Consider the following 15,322-nt stretch of genomic DNA (forward strand, 5'->3'; position numbering starts at 1 on the left):
AACCTGCTGAGTCGGCACCACCGGAGCGAGAGCCTTCAGGTTCCACCTTGTTATCTGCTCCGTGAATTACACAGGGGGCTCAACTCATGACTAGGGTTGCCACCTGGCCGGTATTTTACTGGCCTGGCTGGTAAAAATGATGGCTGATGCTAATGTTAGCAATAGGGAAAAAAGATAAATATATAGGATGGCCGTATTTTTTCCCAGAAAAGGTGGCAACTCTACTCATGACCCAAAGGGGCCGATATCAGGAGATTTAATAATAGCAGAACCATCAGAGAGGGTGGGTTGGTGATGGGATTGGGTTCAAGGGGTGAAACTGGCTGTCAGGGGTGGAGAGCATGCAAAGGGCCCGTCTATCTAGATATTGCTAGACTTGTATTCCTCCTGCTGCAACTCCCAACATCCCACTGACAGCTGAAGGCACCATGCAGGGGCACAACTACAGAGGAAGCAGACCCTGTGGCTGCAGGGGGCCCAGGAGGAATAGGGGCGCTGTGAGGCCCTAATTCATGTACAATTTCAATGAATATTGGTAAAACAGGTCAACCTCTAGACATTTTGTGGAGCCCAGTAATATCCAGTCACACCACTGCCACCATGCCAGAAATGGACCTGCTGTCTGTGATGAACTTCCATCTAAAATTAGTACTGCCTGTTGGGCTGTACCCGGCACAAAAGTCACCTAAACTGAGCCCCATGTCACCAGCACCCACCTATCCATAGCAAGGCCTGCTTCTTCTGTTCCTCAAGGGCACAAGCACCAGGGGGCAGGGTACCAGGCCATATGCACATGAAGTATCATCAGACCCAATTCAGCTATGTCCAGAGTGTCCACATATCTGTTGGGCAGCCCATAGTTAGGGTCCCATATGATCAGCCAGGGTCACCTAAAAGAGAATGCATTGAGTCTTCACTAAGTCTGGCAGAGACTGGGAGCTAATTTAAAAGTGAGTGATGGGTATGGCAGCTCCCACTCCTATGAAATGACACAAATAAGCCCCCCCCCCTTTGTCAGTAATATCTTTAACTGAAATTGGATGTTTCCCTTTATACCATGGGGGCAGCTGGTGCAGCCCCAACTCACAAAAGGCATCAATCAATAAACCTACATCACTGGTTACAGGTAAAATAATACTTTTTCCCTTTGGAGCGGATTGTCACGCCCCCTGCAGATGAGAATGAGAACTCTGTGCCTATTATTTGCTTTACCAGCTCAGCAATGCAAGACTGGGGGGCTCCTCCATGATTGGGGCTCGGGGGTGGGGGCAGTGGAGAGGGGAGCCTGGGGCATCAGCAGAGCCTCAATAATAGGGATTTGACTTTAGACACAGAGAGAAGGAGGATTCGATTTCTATAGGGGTCTGACTGAGAGAGGGGAGCAGATAGGAAAGAGCTGGCAGCAGGGGTACAATGAGGGGCAACTCACAGACTATAGGTGGGCACTGAGGCCATTACTAGGGAGGGAGCAGATTAGATTGTGGGCAATAGGGCTCTACTAGGGGATGTAGGACGGGGGGAGCACTGGGGATTGGGCAGAGCTGATTCAGCTGATGGAGGGGACCGGCCTGGCCACAGAGGGGCAGTAGAACTCCCGGACCCAGCAGGGAACTGATGATCACTCTCTGGATTCAGGTGGAGCGCCGGTTTCTCTGGAAGAGACGCACAGTAGCCCCGGTCTTGGGGTTCAGGGGGAGCATTCTGCACACGAGATCCAGCGCATTTAGGACAAGGATGCTCAGTGTGTAGGAGCTGCGGGGGTCACTCTACACCGAGTGGGTTTTGGGGATCAGAGTTTAGTAAGGGGGTTCACCAGCTACTAGAAGTTTATGGGTGCAGCGATGTGCTCAGGGTCACACAATAGTATTAAGGGGTAACCGTTCGGTGTTGGGGCTACAGAGTACACAAGGAGTGAGTTGGCGCTAATTGCGGGGGTACAGAAAAGGGAACCGCGCACTGGGCAGAATTATTAGCTCAAACACATCAGAGAAAGTTTGCGTGGTGCGCTACTGCGCCAGGAGCTGATGAGTGTAGGTATATGGGGATATTGCCTGTGCCCCCGGTTTATACATCGCCTGTGAGCTGAGCAGAACACAATGTACGACTTGCCGGAGGGGGCAGGGGCGCTAGCTGGGTAGGGCACATCGGGCTCATATACAGATGCACACACTCCGGCAGCGCTGACTCCTTGGCATCTCCGCTCTCTCCCTTTGCTACGAGGGTAAAGGACTTTGGGGCACTGCCCCCCAATTCTGTTCTGTGAGCGGCAGCCAGTGGGATGGACACAGCGGGGTGTCCCTGATCTGACCTCCAGCTCCTCACGGATCCATTTGTGCCTCCAACTCGGTCCGACTTCAACTGCAGCCACAATTGCCCTCTGCCCGACTCCAGGTAAGTGCCAGTCTGTGCGGGGACACTAGGGAGGGCAATGCTTTAAGGTACAGCTGCTCCCCTCTGTTTGTCTGACAGTTTCCTACGTTTCAATTGCAAACAGTTGATACAAAATATTCTTATAGGGATTTAGGGGTCCCAACACTAGAAGAAGTGCCCGCTAGGTGCCCTTTATCCTTTGCAGCAAGAGCAGTGGCCTCATACAGTAAGTGGCACCCGGCAATACCAACTGCCAGGGACAAGAAGTGCTCAATCTTCCCCTAACGGAAAACCGGCAGATTTGGGGAAAGTGTCACTAAATCTGACACCTGGAGTATGTGGGGGTTTGGGGGGGTCAGTGATTATGTCCCTGGGAAGCGCTGGGAGCAGGAAATTGGGCGCTAAATGTTATTATTTGGATTGTATCTGTTACTGCGCTCACATTGCGCTTTCTCCCTCTGAGAGGTGAGGGGGGCTACATTAGTGAGACCGTACCTCTAAATACAACATCCACAGACTGACTATATTGTTATACTTCCACTGTCCCTGCTGCAAGGTCACAGCCTGGGGGCCGCTATGTGCCTGGGGCAGTTGGTATAACACAGAAGGAAGAGCAGGAGACTGAAATAAATTTGCAAATCAGTAGCTGCGACTTGTTGCTGAGCCGACACTAGACTTCCTACAGACTACCTGCTCCAAAGATACAAACTACTCAAAACCATTTTCTAATCACTGTAATCGCTTAGACACCCATTAAAATAAGTACAATGATATACAGAGAGCCTCAAGCAGCGCAGTAAGGATACGATCGCAGCGATCTTTGTACAGATATAAATCGCGTGGGAGTGCAATTTCTGTAAGACTGTAGCGAAGATGGGGGTAATAAGGCCAGAATTGGGGGATATCATTGTATTTGTTTAAATTGCGATTTCTCTGTGAGTTGTTGAGATGTCGGATTTTACGGAATTTGCCAATATTAATTGTATATACATTATATTGTTATTCTCTAGCATTTCCTATACAAGTAACATATTTGGTAGAGCCGGGCGGCAGGTTCTAGTAATAAAATAGAAAGATACAGGAAACAAGATCCGAACTGAAAATCGCAGTAAATCATACAATCAAGCCATAGACGGTAAATCCAGTGCGATTTATTGGATCTCAGCAAAATCACAGTTTGTGGCTATTTCATTCTGCAGCAAGACTGGTCTCCCCGTGTAATTTCTGGGGACCCTCCTACAGAACCCATTGTTACCTTACTGTGCATTTATGTCACCCCAATCCCATCAGTACCAGAACCCAAAGTTCCACTTCATAGAACAGAGCAATTCTCTCTCTTTAGATAAATACATTGATTGGGGGGCTGTGGTCAGAATGAACGCCTTAGACATATGTAACTGCCCCTCCCCCATCATTCTAATAATTATTGCATATGATAAAACTATATATATATATATATATATCTATATATATATAGATATATATATATATATATATATATATATATGTGTATATATGTGTATATATATATATATATATATATATATATATATATATATATATATATATATATATATATATATATATATATATATATATATATATATATATATATATATATATATATAACTAGAGGAGGATAGGGTGGAAGAAATGGAAGGAGCAAAAAGGCCACACATGTTCATGTGATTTAGGGGGATGCACATTCCTGTTACCCTTCCCCGCTCCTATCTGTGCCTTGGGAACAGGAAGTGTGTGTGCAACAGAGTATCCTTCCCTCACCTACCTATTGTGGGGGTGACTGCTGTGTAACACCTGCCATGTTGCTAAATGCAGTTGCAAAACAAATCTGGATGCACACCTTTTTGTTACAGTTGTATCAAAAGTGATTTATTAAGCTCATATACACCACAAAAGCCCCTTTGTGATGTATATGGGCTTAATAAACCACTTTTGATACAACCCTAACAAAAAGGTGTGCATCCAGATATTTTTGCAATTACTCTACTGACCCTAATGCAAGGGAAGGGTATTCTGGGTAAGCACCCTGTACTTTCAATAAGTGTTATTCATTGGATTGGGTTGAGCTCTCCATCATCGTGCAATGTTGCTAAATGCAGATCCTAGGGAGCCGGTGATCATGCGGTGTTGATATTTGGGGGTATGAACAAGGGCTGTGAGACTAACAGACTCTCCCTGTTTTCTGCTGAATCTGTTTGTGGAACATAAGAGAAATTAAAGCATTAGCCCAGAAGAAGCAGTTACAGAGTAACAAGAGAGAGCCCAGTGCAGTGCGGGGTCCCTGGGTTCAGGGCTGAATCTCATTGTTTGGTGTCAAAAGGTGACACTGCAATTTCCTCTCATTTGGCCTCAGATCATTAATTTGCCCCTAGGGTGCAGTAAAGTAATCCTGTCTTGGTTTGCTCTGGCTCCCTTGGGACTCCCCCAGGATAAACTTGGTGCTAAAGGAGATAGATTCAGTTAACCCCCCACACGCACACATATATAGAAGCACATGGCACAGAGCAGTTATAGACTGGGAGCAGTACAGGGCTGCCCAGCAACGCTGATATAAACTGTCACTCACACTCATTTACCAACACTCAGCAAACTTACACCTGGGCAGTAACCCATGGCAACCAATCCAATATGTGCTTTCATGGTTCTTTGGGTAGTTGGATTATCAAAGCTAATGAATGATTGTTTGCTAGGCTTTTCTGCCCCCCCTGTTACCATCTTGCCCTTCTCTCTACTTTCTTACTCATTTAATGCCTACAGCTGATGTTTTGTGGGGCTCCCTTTTCAAGGCCCAGAGCAGTAGCTCCAGTTTAGATGCCCCCCTTTCAAATCATGACTTGTTTATGATCAGGAAAGGGTTAAGTGAGCAATACAAAATGTCATATAGTATAATAAGTCAGAATGCATAAGCACCTTTCCCATATAAACTGATAGCAAGGCCTTTGTCCCTGCAACCCAGCCTTCCACTCAAATACTAGTTTTCTTTAATTACAATGGGGGGGGGGATTGTACAAACAAATTGCTTGGACTGATGAGTGTGAATGAATAAAGGTGGCCATAGACATAACCATTACGATTCAACTCTACACACGTGTAGAGTTGAATCGAAAGATATACACATAGAAGTAATAGAATTCTACTTGTATCTGACGATTCAGCACTAACAATGGCCAATGTTTGGGTCTTCTGCCGATATCGGTCGGCTCTTTTCCCACCATAACCGCACCGAATATCATACGAAAAATGTGTTTAGTGCGATATTATCTGTGCGTCTATGGCCAGCTTAATGCACAAGTTGCCAATCTGTTACAGGAAACAACTGCCAGTCCTATTTCCCATATATTTTGTTATAGAAGAGATGGGAACATTGTAAGAGGTTTCCCTGTATCATTATTGTCCTGCTCATATCACTCTCAGCCGCATGGTACCCGTATGTTGTACCCACGGTAATTCCCATGGTTCCCAGTGGCAAAATGTTTTGGGTACCACTGTGGAGGGTCCCATCTTCTCATAACTGTTGATTGGTTGCTACAGGGATGCCTTTCTCTTTGCACAGGGTCAGTAAAGGATAAATGTTCATCTTTGCTGCCTTTCTGTAGCTGCTGCCATCTGTGCCCAGCATTAATAGAGCCACACTGATGTAATATATGGCATCCAGCAATGGGCTTTGATGTTAATTGCTGAACCAGGAGCAGCCCGTTAACTGTTTTACTGCCGGGCAAGGAGAGGCCACAGAGCTCCCAGCATAGCAGACAGATCCCAGTTTAATTGTGGAAGCCTGGAGTATTGATCCACGCTCCTAATATCACCTGAAATGAACCTGGTCCAGCTGATCTGTGCAATATTCTGCACTCCCACTGGCAATAAGTGGCTACACTTGATGGATCTGTGTTTATTGGCTTCAGTGTTGGCTGTTTCTGCTTGACCCCAAGCAATTCTGTATTGTCATTCTTATCGCATTTCTCTATTAGTAACTATAAGGATCTTATTTATTAAAGGAGAACTAAACTCTGAAAATGAATATGGTTAAAATAACCATATTTTATATACTAAACTTATTGCACCAGTTTTGGCTTCTCAACAATAGCAGCAATGATCCAGGACTTCAAACTTGTCACAGGGGGTCACCATCTTGTAAAGTGTCTGCGACACTCACATGCTCAGTGGGCTCTGAGCAGCTGTTGAGAAGCTAAGCTTAAGGGTCGTTGCAAATTATCAAGTAGAAAATGAGGTTGGCCTATAGTATAAGCTGATTCTACAGGGCTGATTAATAAATTATGATGCTGGTTGCAGTGGTTTCTGTGCTGCCATGTAGTAATCATCTGTATTAATTACAGCCTTATATTGTGATATTTAAATTCTATGTGTACTGTATATTGTGAGTGAGTCCCTAAGCTCAATAAGTGACAGCAGCACAGAGCATGTGCAGTGAAGATCTTTGGAGACACAGATCTTCCCTCCTAAAGGGCTGTGGTTGTCTTGGGCTGAAAGAGAAGCCCAAAACATAATATACAACATTTCTAGCCTACTTCTTCAGTTACGCTTTACTTCTCCTTTAATGGACCAACCCTGAACCTGCTCAGGTCTTTAATACATCTGCTTCTGGTACAACTCATATATTCCCCCTTGCCATAGACTAAACAATCCCTGCAGAGTTTATGAGATTAAAGTCATTTCTGAAGTTTACTTCCCCTTTAAAGCAGCAGGTGCACATGTAATAGGCTGAGCAGAGGGAAGTATTTACATGGTTTGCCATGTAGCACAGCACATATTCCCTGCTTGCACCTACTGTGGGGGGTGTTATTTTTAGTTTACACGCTGGTTCCGAGTCATGTGATGGGGACCCAGTGAATGATTGAATGACCTGTAACTGGTGTGAGAATTCATGGCAGAGCAAGGTGGTGCGGAGAGCACCTGCCTTTACCCCACTCATCTTCTGCCACTTCTGCGGCTACATTACAATGCTCAGCATAAGGGTGCAGAGAGTTGTAGTAGACGGTGTATAGGGAGCCACTGGTTCCATGGTTAATAGTTTCCTCAGTCCCATGAGCATAAGGACATTTACTCATCAGGATAAATATGCTGCTCCTAAGCAGTGCCAATCACAAGTTAATGATTTAAAGTCATACTGTTCTATATAAGATTTATTGAAACCCAACTGGCAGCTTCTCTGGTCAGGAGCTGGTGGCAGACAATGATGTAAGAATTCTTGTACTGTGATTGGCTATTAGCTCAAGACCTTTTAGCATTCCAGTACTCTGATTGGGTCCTTGTCCTATCCCTGTCAACTTACAGTTTAATGCTCTGCAAATGCTCCCATTGGCTATATCTTCTATTGCTGTCACTGGTTCTATTATCTGATGGGCTCCTTGCTTTGTTTATAACTGTCCAGCAATGCTCCTTCTAAGTTGGGGAATGGACACAAGTTACTGCACCAGCACAACAGTGTGAACCCACAGGGTTTATACATTACAGAGATGGATGCTAAACTGCAGCAATGTATTTGCGTAAAGCAACCAAATTCTTACATTTTTCTAACCGGTAGCAGACTGAACTAAATGCTGATTGGTTGCTATGGGCGACTGCACTGGTGCATTTTAGAAGCTATGTTAGTAAATGATCCTTATTTAATATAAGGCTTCTGCACAAAAGGACTGTGCTGAAAGTAATTTTGACAAAGATTAAGAAAATTAAGATAGTAAGCTCTTGTGAGCAGTTGCCATCTGCTCCTCTTTTTACTCTGTAACCTTTGCTTGCTGAAATTTGGTATAATGTGTAATTTGCTGAAATTATATAAATAAATGATGATGAAAATTTGCTTATAGATTGCAGCGGGCACATGCACCAATGAGGGGGATCTCAGCACCCCCAGTGGCCCCACTGATACTGATCAATACAGCCCTGGTGAGACCCTTGCAGCGCTGTGAGTGGCACATTTATTGGCGGTTGGCATCTCGGACGCTCAGTGACTGAACTGTTGTTTTACAGGAAATTAATGAACTTTCTAGAGAACGTGCTACCAATCCCCACTGAGCCGATCTCCCCCCTTCCTGGTCATTTATTAATCTGCAAAGAGGAAGAAAACTTCACATGAGTTATTTTAAGGCTAAGGAGTGAGGGAGGTGGGGGCGGGAGGAAGGGAATGTGTTCGGATTACTGTTGTCACCCAATTAGCCTCCTTTGCTACAATCCCATTTATTGTTGTGGCCATAAGTGTATCTAGAATCCTTGCCATAAAGCAAGACAGTACTGCTGTGTGTTTACTACAGACTGTCACAGATGCCAGGAATTCCCAAACACAAGCACAAATAGTCTCTATACATTGGGGCAGACCCAAATGTTGAAGGCACAGGGTGTGTGCATGATTAGAGCACATTATATGCAGGTAATACAAGATTTCTACAATATACAGCGGTCAGTCACTTACCTTTATCTTTAGCCAATTCTGGGTGAATAAGGGGATTTATATATCATTAAGCCTCCTTCCAGTCATGCGATTCTCACTGACATTAGGCATGGGCAGTCTTTATGTAATATATGAATTATTGCTCTAAACCAGTGATCCCCAACCAGTATCTTGTGGGCAACATGTTGCTCTCCAGTGGTCTCAATGTAGGTGCTTATTTTTACATTTCTGGCTTGGAGGCAAATTTTGGCTGCATAAAATCCAGGTGCACTGCCAAAAAGAGCTCAGATACTAAGTCTATCTGATTGATCCTATGTTTAAAATAAAAAGGATATAACTTTTTATTGATCTGGAGAGGAGCGATTATTATTTGATGCCCAGGAGTGCGCTGCCTCTAATCTACTACCTCACTGCCAAAAAGAGCCTCAATGTAGGTTGACAATCCACATATGGGCTGCAAAATGACCAATCACAGCACTTATTTGGCACCCCAATAAAAATCTTCATGTTAGTGTTGCTCCCCAACTCCTTTTACTTCTGAATGTTGCTCACGGGTTCAAAAGGTTGGGGATCCCTGCTCTAAACCCTAGAGAGATAAGGAAGGGCAAAGAGAGTCATGTGAAGGAACTGTGAGATTTCACTGTAGGATTGTTGCCTATGGAATCATAGTGGGGTATAATGGTTTATACTTCCCTGGGCACCATGGGAGTAACATGAAACATTATCTGATAATAGATAATATGACATAAATTTATAATGTAATGGTGAGGGATTGTGTTGCACTTATTGATGGCAGGATACATTACAATCTGACATGTGTTAGGCACACAGTTATAAGTTGACTTGGAGTTAGTATTTCTTCAGCAGACATCCAATTTGGACATTTAATGATTATACTGTTACTGCTGCTGACCCTAGCAACAGGCAGTGTCTGTATTTACTTTCCAAATACCTGAAGAGCCATAAACAGAAATTTGTCCAGAAAATGATTGGCTTGGTCTCATACCTGAAATGGCACCAGTATCTGCTTGAGTGTGGACAGCTGAAGACACCAATTTCATACCAATTCCCCTCTACTGATATACAGGGTCTACTTTCCCCTTTAAATTGCAGTCCAACATTATAAAAATATAAATGTAACAACCAAACTGAAAACAACAAACAGAGTGACCTGCCCACTAAAGGTCTGAGCCTCTAATGGGTCACTAAGAGATTTCTGTGCAAGGAAGCGAATAATTGAGGAGATAAGAGGAAATAACCCCCCCTCCCCCAATCCGGTTTAATGGTTTATATGATTACGAACACTAGATATTACTTACAGGCCAGGAGTATCCCATTGCTGCAAGCTGCCCTTCCCGCAAACATCCATCTGCAATTCACTTGGCTGCCAGTGGCATTTGTGACTTCAGAACAAAATTAGGAAATATTATTTCATGATGATTTAGGGGTCTGTTGACTCAAAATGTTAGAAAATCATTTTCAGTGAATGCTGTGGCTTGGGTCACTTCATTTATTTGCACAAATCAGTTACACAAAGGGAAGGCAATGCAGTCATGTTTAGTAAAGATTGTGACACACACTCAAGAAGCACACAGGAAACACCGGGTCTGGACTGAGATTAAAAATAGACTCTTCCTGATGAAACGCTCCTGCACGAAACATGTTGAGGACAAGTGAGCTGTGAGACAATTTTGTTTTCGCACTGAAGTCTCAATATCTTGTAAGTGTATTTTGTTGTCCAATAAATCTGAAAAAGACGTTGTGGAACTTGGAGCTATCTATCGAGAGGGGGCCTGTGTCCATCCCAGAGTGACTTCCCCAACTGGGTTCTATATCTATCTGTCTGTCTGTCTGTCTGTCTGTCCATCAGGTGCAATAAATAGCGAGTGTCTGTGGCATCTTACCTCTGTTGCATTTGCCAGAATCTACAGATGTCTGTCTATCTATCCATCCATCCGTCTGTCTGTCTGTCTGTCTGTCTGTCTGTCTGTCTGTCTGTCTATCTATCTATCTATCTATCTATCTATCTATCTATCTATCATCTATCTATCTATCTATCTATCTATCTATCTATCTATCTATCTATCTATCTATCTATCTACTCAGAGGGGGCCTGTGTCCATCCCAGAGTGACTTCCCCAACTGGGTTCTATATCTATCTATAATACACAAAAGCCGTGAATATCTTGTAAATTATATCCTTATAAACTGTGAGTAGTGATGTCATCAGTTATAAACGGTGAGTAGTGATGTAATTTCTGTCACATGACTCACTAAAATTTGTGTATTATAATTAATAAAGTACCCCCAGTTGTAAAATATGAGGATATTATAAGTTACCTCGGAGTTACATGACCTGTATAAAAACACTCGGCCTTTGGCCTCGTGTTTTTATATGGTCATGAAACTCCTCGGTAACTTATAATATCCTTATATTTTACAAGAGGGGGTACTTTATTCACTATATCTATCTATCTATCTATCTATCTATCTATCTATCTATCTATCTATCTATCTATCTATCTATGTGTCTATCTATCTATGTGTCTATCTATCTATTATCTATCTATCTATCTGTGTCTGTCCGTCCGTCTGTCCGCCCGTCTCTCTGTCTATCTATCTATCTATCTATCTATCTATCTATCTATCTATCTATCTATCTATCTATCTATCTATCTATCTATTATCTATCTATCTATCTATCTATCTATCTATCTATCTATCTATCTATCTATCTATCTCACACTGGTCTCTACTGCCACTGACGCAGGATGAAATTGCTCCAGTCATAAAAGGATTAGACAGCATAGAGCTCTCTATAATGAGCACAAAGTTTAGATGGCGGCTTTGACATCAGTGTATCCAAAGCTGAACCTGTGTGAGCCCAGAGGGAACACAGAATTGGCTGCAATTATTCACAGGGATTAAGGCAGAGCTTATTAAAAAGGCAAATTAATTTGGACTCATTGGTTACAGCATTGCCTCCTTTTCTCTTGTTTCTTCTGCTGCCCAGCTCAGCCAGCACTCACATCTGTCTGCAGGGAAAGGAATACGTAGGGCGGTTCCCACCTTCTGGGCTGCCCAGTCAAATGTGCATAAACCACCTGAAATTGTATAAGCAAAACATTGAAAACAAGCAAGGATACCTGGACCAAAATCTTAAAATCCAAAATAAATATATAATTACACAAAAACTGCCCAGAATGCCCCAAGAGAACTGACACATTTATCCTAAATATGAAGCTGAAAAACAGTTTTAAGGTAAGGGATGTGCCAAATTCAAACAATCCACAAAATCTCTCCATCCAAAAAGGTTTCAGTTGACACCTTCACATTTATGCAAAATACCCCCCCCCCAAAATAAATTCCATAAAGTATCCCCAGTTTTCCAGTGTTTTAAATTGACAGTTTAGATTTTGGCCTGGCACAAAGGATTTTGCAGGAATACTACAAAAAGTCACAAGATTAGGCTGACTCCTGTAATTTCTCCATGAAAGGAAAACTGTGACATTGAGATGTTAGCCAAATCCAATTACTTTTTAGCCATTTCTATTCATTTTATTAATGTTTTCTACCAGAAAGATTTTTCCCCCCTCGTTTCTTTTTTCCATAGCAGAGGGGAGCCTTCCTGGACCAGACTCAACGGCTTCACCCCCCAACATCTGGCTAAATAGAGTGATAGTGGTTGAAAAGCAGAAATTCAGCTTTTCTCAGTTTGACACCCCTGGTAAAGTGCCGCCCAGGCAAATTTTTTAATGCCATGACAGAAAGTGCAAATAAAGGTTTTGTTTAGTTTGGTCAAAAAAATCTGCCTCTTATTTTTGGTTGCCATCTGGCTGATGTTGAGCTACTGGGGCATCTTTGGAGACACAGATCTTTACTGCTAAAGGACTGTGTTCACCTTGGGCTAGTACAGAAGCCCAAAACATAATGTACAACATTTCTAGCCTTCTTCTTTATTTGTGGTTATGTTGGGGGCCATAAAATGAATTTGCTATGGGGCCCAGTAACATCTAGTTACGCCACTGTCTCCTTTAAAGGCCCACCACCCTCACCTTCTTTATAAACTTCTGCCCCCAACAGAATGCTCCAGCATGTGCCTCCTCTCTCCTCTTGGGCCCTTCGGCTAGCGGTGAGCCTACAGGTGCGCACACAGCAAAGGTGCCTGCAGCATGGGTTTTGGGGCCCCCCAAACTCTGGCCATCAGGGAGGGAGGAAGGCAGCGGCCCTGGGTCAAAAACTCAGTGGGCTCCTTTGGCCCAGTCTGACCCCCAATGTTATTAATAAGAAAATAAAACTATAAAAAGGACAGGATTTTTTCACAGAAAAAGGGGCACCCTGTATATCGTTCCCATCAGTCCCTGCCCCTGGTAAATGTACAATAAGGTTTTGTGACAGAAATTAATGTTCTGGGCAAAATTATAATGGGTGAAATGAATCACTTTCATGCATTTGGGGCATTGGGATGGCGGAAGGGGAGCTAAAGGGCATATAAAAGTCACTGAAGGGAATTATTGCATTATATGAGGTATTTTGATTATTAATAGGAAAAATGTCAGCCCTTCTAGTGATTTGCTCCCTTCTAGTGATTGACTGGAGGCCTCTTTTCCCGCCAAAGCTGCTGCACATTATTCCCCCCAGCATCTCCCTCACAGCTAACAGAACTGCCAGAGAAAGTGTCTCTCTTATCGGGGCATCTCCTGTGTTTTCCAATGCCTGATCCCCGAGCAACTCTGGAGCTGTGGTCTGGGCGCTCCTGCCTCTGCATTTTTCCAGCCCAATTAGGTTATTACTAAGGCTAAATGAGCCATGGAGGCTCTGAAAAGTCACACCATCGCCCGGGTGACGGGGCGTGTCGCTTCCATTGGAGCAATGCAGCCAAGTGTGACGGCAAAGTTCTCATTTACAACCTGTTCCTTTTCCGAAATATCACCTTCACATTCTTAGGCCTCTTGCCGCCTTCATCTCTTCAAGAGACGGAGCACTCTTTGCCATTTTGTGTTCCTTACAAGGGGCCAATCATAGCTTTGCCCGGGAAGACAGGGAAGACAAATTCACCATAGAATAATGTCTATTCATTTGGTAATATTGGGTCTTATAGAAGTCACTGGTTGTATTGTGAGTGACATTAACATTTTAACTATGAGTTGCGGTGTTTTTTTCATTGTTTTATTTCACATTTAAACAGTTTCTCTGCTCATTGGCTCCTTCATGGAATACAAGTGCCCCCTTTATATGGAGAATGGCCCCAGTGAATAAGAACTGTCTGTTTGTTTCTTGTGGGCTAGCACTATCCTTGCCCTCCAGCCATTCCCATGTACTGGCCAAGGCCAAACAGTAAAATGAACTTTATGGCTCTCATTTATATAAAGTGTGGTAGATTTACCTGAGGCTCTGTCTTTATATAATCTTGAGTTGCAAGTAGGGTTGCCACCTTTTCTGGAAAAAAATACCGGCCTTCCTATATATTTATCTTTTTTATCTATTAATAACATTGGGATCAACCATCATTTTTACCGGTAAAAGACAGGCCAGGTGGCTTTTATTTTATTTTACCGGCCTAGACGGTAAAAATTATGGTTGATCAGGCAGATGGCAACCCTAGGTGTAGGTGGAAATGTCACTTGAGGGGGCTACATATGCCCGCTGGGCTCACCGAAGAGTTTGATATTTGTTTATCTTAGTTAATTGCCTCCATTGTGCTGTTTTGTGATTATCTGTTAGTTCTCATACTTACAAAAAGTGTTTATTTGCACTTTTAGAAGTAGATACAATAAAACCTCAGAATAACATAACCTCATTTTAAGTATTCTCACATTTTACACAGTTTTTTTTGTAGTCCCATCAATTAATAATGCATTTCTCTGATTTAACATCATCGTTTCACCAAAATGTTGCTCTTAAGTTCCCAAAAATGTCTGTCTTTCTTCTGGGAATGTTATTACTAGTGAAAGTAAGAGGTTTAAAATACTAACCAGATGGCTCTGTCTGTAAATAGTCTAGTCCAATTAGTGTACATGGATGGATGGATAGATGATAGATAAACAGATATAAATAGATATAAAGAGATAGATAGATAAATAGATAGATATATAGAGATAAATAGATAGAGATAGATAGATAGATAGATAGATAATAGATAGATAGATAGATAGATAGATAGATAGATAGATAGATAGATAGATAGATATAAATAGACAGAGATGGATAAATAGGTGATAGAGAGAGAGAGGTAAAGAGATAGATAGATAGATAGATAGATAGATAAAGATATAGCTAGATAAATAATTTGATTGATATATAACTAGCTATAGAGCTAGATAGATCGATAGATAAAGCGATAGATAGCTATAGAGCTAGAAAGATAGCAAAAGATAGATAAAGAGATCGATAGATAGATAATGGAAAGATCATGGATAGATGGATAAATAAATAGATGGGCAGATGAAGAGACCAATCAAGGAAATCAATATGTGGGTACATAATGATCCCCAATGTCTGAGCTTTACTCAGACATTAATTACAGGT

The 15,322-nt window shown here is 42.7% G+C and overlaps 1 protein-coding gene across 1 annotated transcript in view; it reads left to right on the forward strand.

The window, feature by feature from the left end:
* Window positions 1-1,638: 1,638 nt before the first annotated feature.
* Window positions 1,639-15,322, forward strand: part of casr.S (calcium-sensing receptor S homeolog) — a 33,528-nt gene continuing 19,844 nt past the window's right edge. The window contains exon 1 of the mRNA XM_018249002.2: window positions 1,639-2,391. The gene's annotated coding sequence lies outside the window, so the exon portion shown is untranslated. The remainder of the gene's footprint in view (window positions 2,392-15,322) is intronic.

This window comes from Xenopus laevis, chromosome 2S (genome assembly GCF_017654675.1).
Source record: "Xenopus laevis strain J_2021 chromosome 2S, Xenopus_laevis_v10.1, whole genome shotgun sequence".
NCBI lineage: Eukaryota > Metazoa > Chordata > Amphibia > Anura > Pipidae > Xenopus > Xenopus laevis.